General features: G+C 50.2%; 1 protein-coding gene across 2 annotated transcripts in view; it reads right to left on the bottom strand.

The window, feature by feature from the left end:
• Positions 1-5,856, bottom strand: part of ATP8B1 (ATPase phospholipid transporting 8B1) — a 153,957-nt gene extending 148,101 nt beyond the window's left edge. Inside the window, exon 1 of one of the 2 annotated variants that reach the window (XM_003827250.6) lies at positions 5,528-5,856. The gene's annotated coding sequence lies outside the window, so the exon portion shown is untranslated. The remainder of the gene's footprint in view (positions 1-5,527) is intronic. The other variant, XM_034943810.4, reaches the window with a different exon arrangement.
• Between the last annotated feature and the right edge of the window lie 1,463 nt (positions 5,857-7,319).

Consider the following 7,319-nt stretch of genomic DNA (forward strand, 5'->3'; position numbering starts at 1 on the left):
CAGGAGTCAATGTCAGACTGAGAGCTGGTTTCACACTCCATCCCCACCACAGCTTCCAGGCCCATTTGTCACCTATTAAATGCAAATATACTAGATTGAAAGACTGATAAAGAACACAGATCTTCAGAGTGGAAGTAGCCTGGGCTATCCCCCAGGACCTAAGGAAACCATCCCTCCATGCAAAGAGGGACAAGGTCCCAAGCAGGAAGAGAGCAGACACCCGATCTGCTTTCTTTCTTTCTTTTTTTTTTTTGAGATGGAGTCTCACTCTGTCGCCCAGGCTGGAGTACAATGGCAAGGTCTCAGCTCACTACAACCTCACCTCCCAGGCTCAAGCAATTCTCCTGCCTCAGCCTCCTGAGTAGCTGGGACTACGGGCGCATGCCACCACACCTGGCTAATTTTTGTATTTTTAATAGAGATGAGGTTTCACTATGTTGGCAGGCTGGTCTTGAACTCCTGATCTCGTGATCCACCCACCTTGGTTTCCCAAAGTGTTGGGATTACAGGCATGAGCCACCACGCCAGGCCTCTGATCTGCTTTCTCACCAAAGAAGAAACCCAACTCAGGCCCTCTGTGAACCCCACAGACTTCCATGAAGCAGAGAGGTAATTCCCCCAGCATAGTCTAAAGATGAATGAATGAAAGGAGCTATACCAAGGTTCTCTGTCATTAGCAACGCCTACCCAGGATCCACAACTAAGAAAACCACACAGGGAGCAATGAGCCTTTCAAGAAGCCACAGGGTTCAGAAACTGTTGAGTTTTAAACAGGTAGTAATTAAAAAACAAAACAAACAAACAAAAAAACCAGGAGTATGGGTCAGACATGGTGGTTCACACCTATAATCCCAGCATATTGGGAGGCCCAGGCAGGAGAACTGCTTGAGCCTAAGCGTTCAGGAGAAGCCTGGGCAACATGGTGAGACCCTGTCTCTACAAAAAAAAAAAAAAGAAAAAAGAAAAAAGAAAAAAAATAGCTGGGTACTATGGCACACCTGCGGTCCCAGCCACTTGAGAGGCTGAGGTGGGAGAATCACCTGAGCCCAAGAGGTCAAGGTTGCAGTGAGCCATGTTCATGCCTCTCCCCTCCAGCCTGGGTGACAGAGCAAGACCCTGTCTAAAATAAATAAATAAATAAAGTTAAAAATAGAAAAACAGGAGCGTGGAGGATGAGGGAGAGAAGAGACCAACTGATGTGACGGGTAAAGGGGGCTCAGGAGCATTCCACGGGTTTCTACTGTGCAGGAAGAGGTAGCACCCAGGTGAGACAGCAACCAGGCCCCCTCACAAGTTCTCCTGCAAGGTTAAGAGGCAAATGAGCACTCTGGTCCTCTGAGCCACCAGGGCTTAAGAACAACAGTGTAGATTGGGGATTTAGAACCTTGCCCCTGCTCTGGGGAACTCTATCTTTCCAGTGCCTGGTGCAAATGGGCACTGATGTTTGCTAAATAAATACTAACTTGTAGAATGATTCCTGTTTCCCACATAGCCCAGGAGAAAGGCAATGGCTGGGTGAGTGATATTTACAAAGTCATAGCAACAACACAACAATGTATTAACGACTACCTTTTACTGAGCTGTGTGCTAAGTCCTCTACCTAAGCTATCTCATTTGGAACTCATCACACAGCCTTGTGAGGCCATACTATTATTATCCCATTTACAGATGAGGAAACTGAAGCCTAGAGAGGCAAGGTAACTTGCCCTAGGTTATGCACCTAGGAAGCTATGAGGCCTGCGTTCCAACCCAGGTCAAAAGACTCCAAGGCTGGCAACCTCTGTTTCACTGCTGCCTCTGGACTGCTTGCAGGGACCAGTTATGAAACATATTTCTCATTGTGGAAGGGTTGGGCAACAATTTATTTAAAAGTGCAGTGCATTTATAAGTACCAAGGAAAGTACTAATATGGCCTTAAAGATTCAGATGATAAAAAGTTATCTGTTTTTTAAGAAAATGAGGCCGGGTGCGGTGGCTCATGCCTATAATCCCAGCACTTTGGGAGGCCACTTTGGTGGATTGCTTGAGGCCAGGAGTTTGAGACTAGCCTGGCCAACATGGTGAAACCCGTCTCTACTAAAAATACAAAAATTAGCTGAGCATGGTGGCACACGCCTGTGATCTCAGTTACTCGGGAGGCTGAGACACGAGAATTGCTTGAACCAGCGAAGAGGAGGTTGCAGTGAGATTACACCACTGCACTCCAGTCTGGGCGACAGAGCAAGACTCTGTCTCAAAAAAAAAAAAAAAAAGAAAATGAGAAACAAGACTAATATATACATATACACACGTATATATACATGCTCATATCTATATACATACATGCACATATATATGCTTTCAGAATCTTCCTCCACGATACCAGGTCTTCAGTGATAGAGGACCTCAAAAGATCTTAGATTAGGTATTACTTTTAGCTGGGCACGGGAATGGGGATTCAGGAGTAACTTGGTTAACAAAATGAAAAAGATAACCTGTCTTCTTTTTATGGTATTAACACTCTTCTGGCAGCAAATTAATTTTTACTTAATAAGAAACAAAAAACCTACAGGCATGAATACAATTAATCTAACTGAATGTCAACAGACCTGAAAACTCACAAGATACCTAAAGACACCACTAAGAAAAACTTTCCAGGAGACTAAACTAGAACCAAGTGTACAAATAAACTCTAAAATTAAGTGCTTAAGCAATTTAAAAGGCATCTCTTTTTAGAGAGATTTGGGACATAAATTGTTCTGGGGCCAGGCACAGTGGCTCACACCTGTAATCCCAGCACTTTGGGAGGCCAAGGCAGGAGGATTGCTTGAGGCCAGGAGTTTTAGATCAGCCTGGGCAACATAACAAGGCCCTGTCTCTATGTATTTTATTTATAAAAGATTTTAAAAAACAACTTGTTCTGGTACCTAAAAAGCAAGTTCCTCTGCATTCATGAGTGCATCGGTTTCTTTTTCAGTAACCGACACTAAAGAGCAAAGGTAACTAGGAAAAATCTCTCTGGAGTTGTTAGAATGACCTGCATTCTGTGAATGTTGCTTATAAAAAACTAAAATGGAATTTTAATTCATAAGGCAATAAAATCTTAAAAATATACCAGACACCTGCAATAATAGTATTTTTAGATATCAGTCTAATAAAGAAAGTAAGAAACCAACATTCAAACACTGACTATATATAAAGAACATTCATATGTTCTCTGATTTAATTCTTTCAACAATCCAAAGAGATTGATAATATCTTCTCCCCTCAACAGAGCAGCAAACAGAGGTTCAGAAAACAAGAATTCATTTAAGGTTATACAATTAACAAGTAAAAGAACTGAAATCTGTGGGCATTCTTATATTTTCCACTACTCCTTGCTTCAAAAGGAAGGAAAAGAAAGAGGAAAGAGGAATGGACGGAAGGAAAGGAAAAGAACATTCTACAGCCAGATCTGGTAGTGACTCCATTAGCACTAAGATCCCCTAGACTGAAAATCAGATTAAACATAAAATCAGTCCTGAACTTGCCTTACCACCGAAGACTTCTTTTTGGTAAGCCATTTGCTGTACCACATTATTATTTTTAAACTTCTATTGAACAAAAAACAAAACAAAACCTCTCCCAGTTCTATCACTAGGATGTAATAACATGTGCACACAGGTGTGTGTGTTCCTTAAAATCCTTAAGGAAAACTTGAAAGCAGCCAGAGCTGACCTCACACAGGTGGCATCTGTGTTGGACAGTAATAACCAAAAGAGTCTTGCTCGGCCCTTAATAACCCACGCAAAGAATCACTAAAAGTTACTAAAATACAGCCACTGGAAAATGACGAATGAGCAAAGTGGTTAATGTTCTTTCCCAAAATTATAGCAAGGAAAGCTCCACTACATAATGAAAATCATTAAGAGAATTCAGAGGAGTTAACTGCAGGCAGGCGTGACTTCTCCCCCAGAAAGTAATCAGCTAATAAGCATTAATTATCTTGTGCACAGTCTGCGCATTTATAATAGGGTTTAATAAAGCCTTCAACAACAGGCCCAGAATTAATGAACGGCATCTTAGGTCTAACACAAAAGTATTCCTTAGCAGACGAAAATTAGCGCTTCTACTTCACATTTGCTGTTGTGTGCCCCATATATACGGGCTCGTATTCACTATCCCTGGAGGCTTTATCACGCGTGGTTTTTTTTAGCTTTTGTTCCTGAAAGCAGTTAACCTTCATCGATAACCTACCGTGTGCCGGGTGATCTCCAAACATCCCACTCGTTTTTTCTTTTTTTAGTTTCCCATGGGTAGTGGCAAAATTTTGAAGGCAATGCAACCAGGAAGATGGGAGCGAATATTTTCTCACGCCAACAGGGAGGCCAGTTTCCGGGAGAGGAACTCGGCGGCGTCTGGAGCTACCCAGGAAGAGCTTGCAGCCCCCAAGGGCAGCGCGTGCAGGCCAAGGGGGTCGGGTAGGGTTGAGCGGGTACTCACCGGGCAGAAACGCGGCCCAAGTCCTCCTTACTTTTGCGTGTCAATCCCTCTTCCCCATTTTGCATCCTTACTGCAATCCAGTCTCCCCCGTACAACTGTCACGGATCTGCGCTCTGAGAACCGCCCCCCCCCTCCCCACCCGCCACCAACCCCCGGCAGGGACCACAGGCACACGCCTCCGTCGGAAAAGTTGGGCGGACACTTCAGAACTTTTCTTTCACTTTGGGGAGAAGGAGGGAGTTGGAGAAGTGGGGGCGAGGGGTGTTAAAGCACTGGGCCATTCTCTGCAACATCTCCCCGCGCCCCCCAACAAGTTGCCCCTCCGCGTGCACACAGCGAGGTGACAGCGCAGGGCACCAAACTGCTGAGGGAAGAAGATGCCTGCAGCCATCTCAGCGGGGCTGGCGGACGCGACCCGACAGTCACCGGAAAAACTGGTGTCTGTCTTCCCCATCACCTCCCCTCCCCATCCCACAATAAAGCGCACGGAAGATGTCTGGGAGTACCTGGCCCTGCCACAGGAGCTGGGGAGGAGAGCGATCTCACCCCCTCCATCCCTCCCGGCAGGTGGGCCGCGGTCAGATACGTTTGGCCCGCAAGTCCTTTTCGGACACTTTGGCATCTGCTCCCAAAGAGCGCCCCAGCAGGACCCGGTCACCGGGGTCTTCCAGAGGGGCGGTAGCCACCGCACAGGAGCCAGCGGCATACCCCAAGGAGCCGCAAGCCCTACCTGGCTTAACCCCCGGACATGTGTGTCGCTACCGATCGAAGAACCCAAACACCCCGAGAGTTCCCTCCTCTAGGCAGGTGAAAACCCCACGGAACTCTCCGCAGCGCTGCCTGCCCAGCCGGCCGTGTCTCGCCGTCCCCGAGGCCTCGGGGGCTCCCAGCACCTCCACCCAAATCCCACCTGTGCGGGCTCGGGAGTCCGAGGGCGCTGACAGCTGCTGCCGCCGCATCCCGGATCTCCAAAGTGCGGCGGGAGCGGCCAGGGAACCTGCAGGACACCGCCGGGCCAGCGGGCTTGGGAAGGTCTGGGGGCCCCCGGCGCCGCACCCCTGCTTACCTGGCGTTCGCTGGGCCCCGGCTGGGGCATCCGCCTGGTGCGCGCCGCTCGGAGCGCTCGCTGCGCACCTGGCCGCTGCCACCGCCCGCCCGGCCCCAGCCCTGGCCGCCGCGCTAGCGCTGCATGGCGCACGGGGGCTGGCCGGGGGCCCGGGGAAGCGTGTCTAGTTGGCGGCGGCACCTCCGGCTCTCGCGGCTCGCTAGTGGCTCCCCCGCCTTTCCCCGCCCCGCGTCCGTGCACCCTTCCTCTGCAGCCGCCCTTTTCCCTCGGCTCCACCGGACCGGCCAAACTGGTTTCTCCGCTCGGGGAGGTGCCTCTGGTTTCCCTCCAGCAGCCGCGGCCGCCGAGCCTCGCTGGGGCTGGGGCTGGAGGCGGGCTCGGCCTTCTCCCCTCCCTTTTTCCCTCCCTAGGGCGGAGAGGGGCTGGACTGCAAGCCCCGGGGCGGCCTGAGGCGGCCCAGGTCCAGCTCCTGTCCCACGCCCTCCGTGCGTCCTGGAGTCAGGTGGGCACCCCTTTCAGTCTTCCGAGCCCAGCCTGCGAGCCCTTGCCTCGCCCAGCCTGAGACCCAGCTGCTGCGGCTGCTCTTAGCTCCCCGGGGGCCGCACTCGCCACCCCACCTCCCCAGCCCAGCGTCACTTTCCCGCCGCCCTTGGCTGGCTTGGCCGTCACCCCGGGTCGAGGACTGAGCCAGCCTGGAAAGCTGGCGGGGCCGCGGCGCGCCCGGGACCTGAGCTCCCTCGGTAAGGGGAGCTGTGTCCTCTTAATGCCAAGTCACGTTTGGAGACCGGTCACCGAATGCGCGTCAAGGTTCGCCGCGTGGAGGGTGAAGAAAGAAGCTGCGCCTCAAGACTTCCAGAAACGTATCCTGTGATTGCAGCCAGCAGGCTTTCTGCCGAGTCCAAACGCTCTCGAGTTTTTTTTGGGTTTGGAGTCAAAAGGAGTTAAGATGCGGCCCGTGAACCACGCGGTGTAGGTGGAAATTTTGGACTCAGCGCCTCGTTGCTGGCTGGTGTCTAAGCGGGTGAATCGTGCCTCCCTGGCAGTATAGACATTACCCTCCTTCTTGAGTAGACTTTTGCCGCTCCCCGACTATGGACCGAGTCGTTGGGATAAGAATGGAGGAAAATCAAAGATCAGAGTTTGCTTAAAATGCAGTAGGGGAGCCAGGACTCCCACACGATTCCCAGTCACCTAGAGGCTCACATCTATGCCCAAGAGTCCAGACTCCCAACTGGGTCATCACAGAGGCTTCCTACAGGAGGCCGTGCTTGATGGGACTCAAAGATCCACAGCTTTAGGGATCAGAGTTGTGTAGAGAGGGTATTCAACGGGTGGCCAACTGGTAGAATCTTGTCTGATACCAACCCCGAGGCTGCTCTAGGCTTCTTTTTCATGAGTCAAACTTGATCTCTGACTAGGTGCTGGTCAGTCACTCAATCTGTTCAGGCCTCAGTTTCCTCATTTGTAAAATGAGATTGGACCAGATGGTCTCTTCCAGCACTTACATTCTGAAGCTAACGATGCAAGAGAACATAGGGTACCGATGCAAGAGAACATAGGGCCTGTTGGTGACACTGGTTGATCTAAGACATTTAGACTTGTTTTTGGTAGCACCTGCAAACCGTTGACAATTTAGGACCGAGCATGAGCATGATCAAGGTTGTGTTTTAGGGAAAATAATAGGGAGATAGTCTAGAGAGGATAAAACTGAAGATGGGAGAATCACTTGAGAGGCTGGGACAGCGACATACGGAGGAGTTGCCAGGGGAAGTAAAAAGGGGGAAATTCAAGG

Source organism: Pan paniscus, chromosome 17 (assembly GCF_029289425.2).
Source record: "Pan paniscus chromosome 17, NHGRI_mPanPan1-v2.0_pri, whole genome shotgun sequence".
NCBI classification, from domain to species: domain Eukaryota; kingdom Metazoa; phylum Chordata; class Mammalia; order Primates; family Hominidae; genus Pan; species Pan paniscus.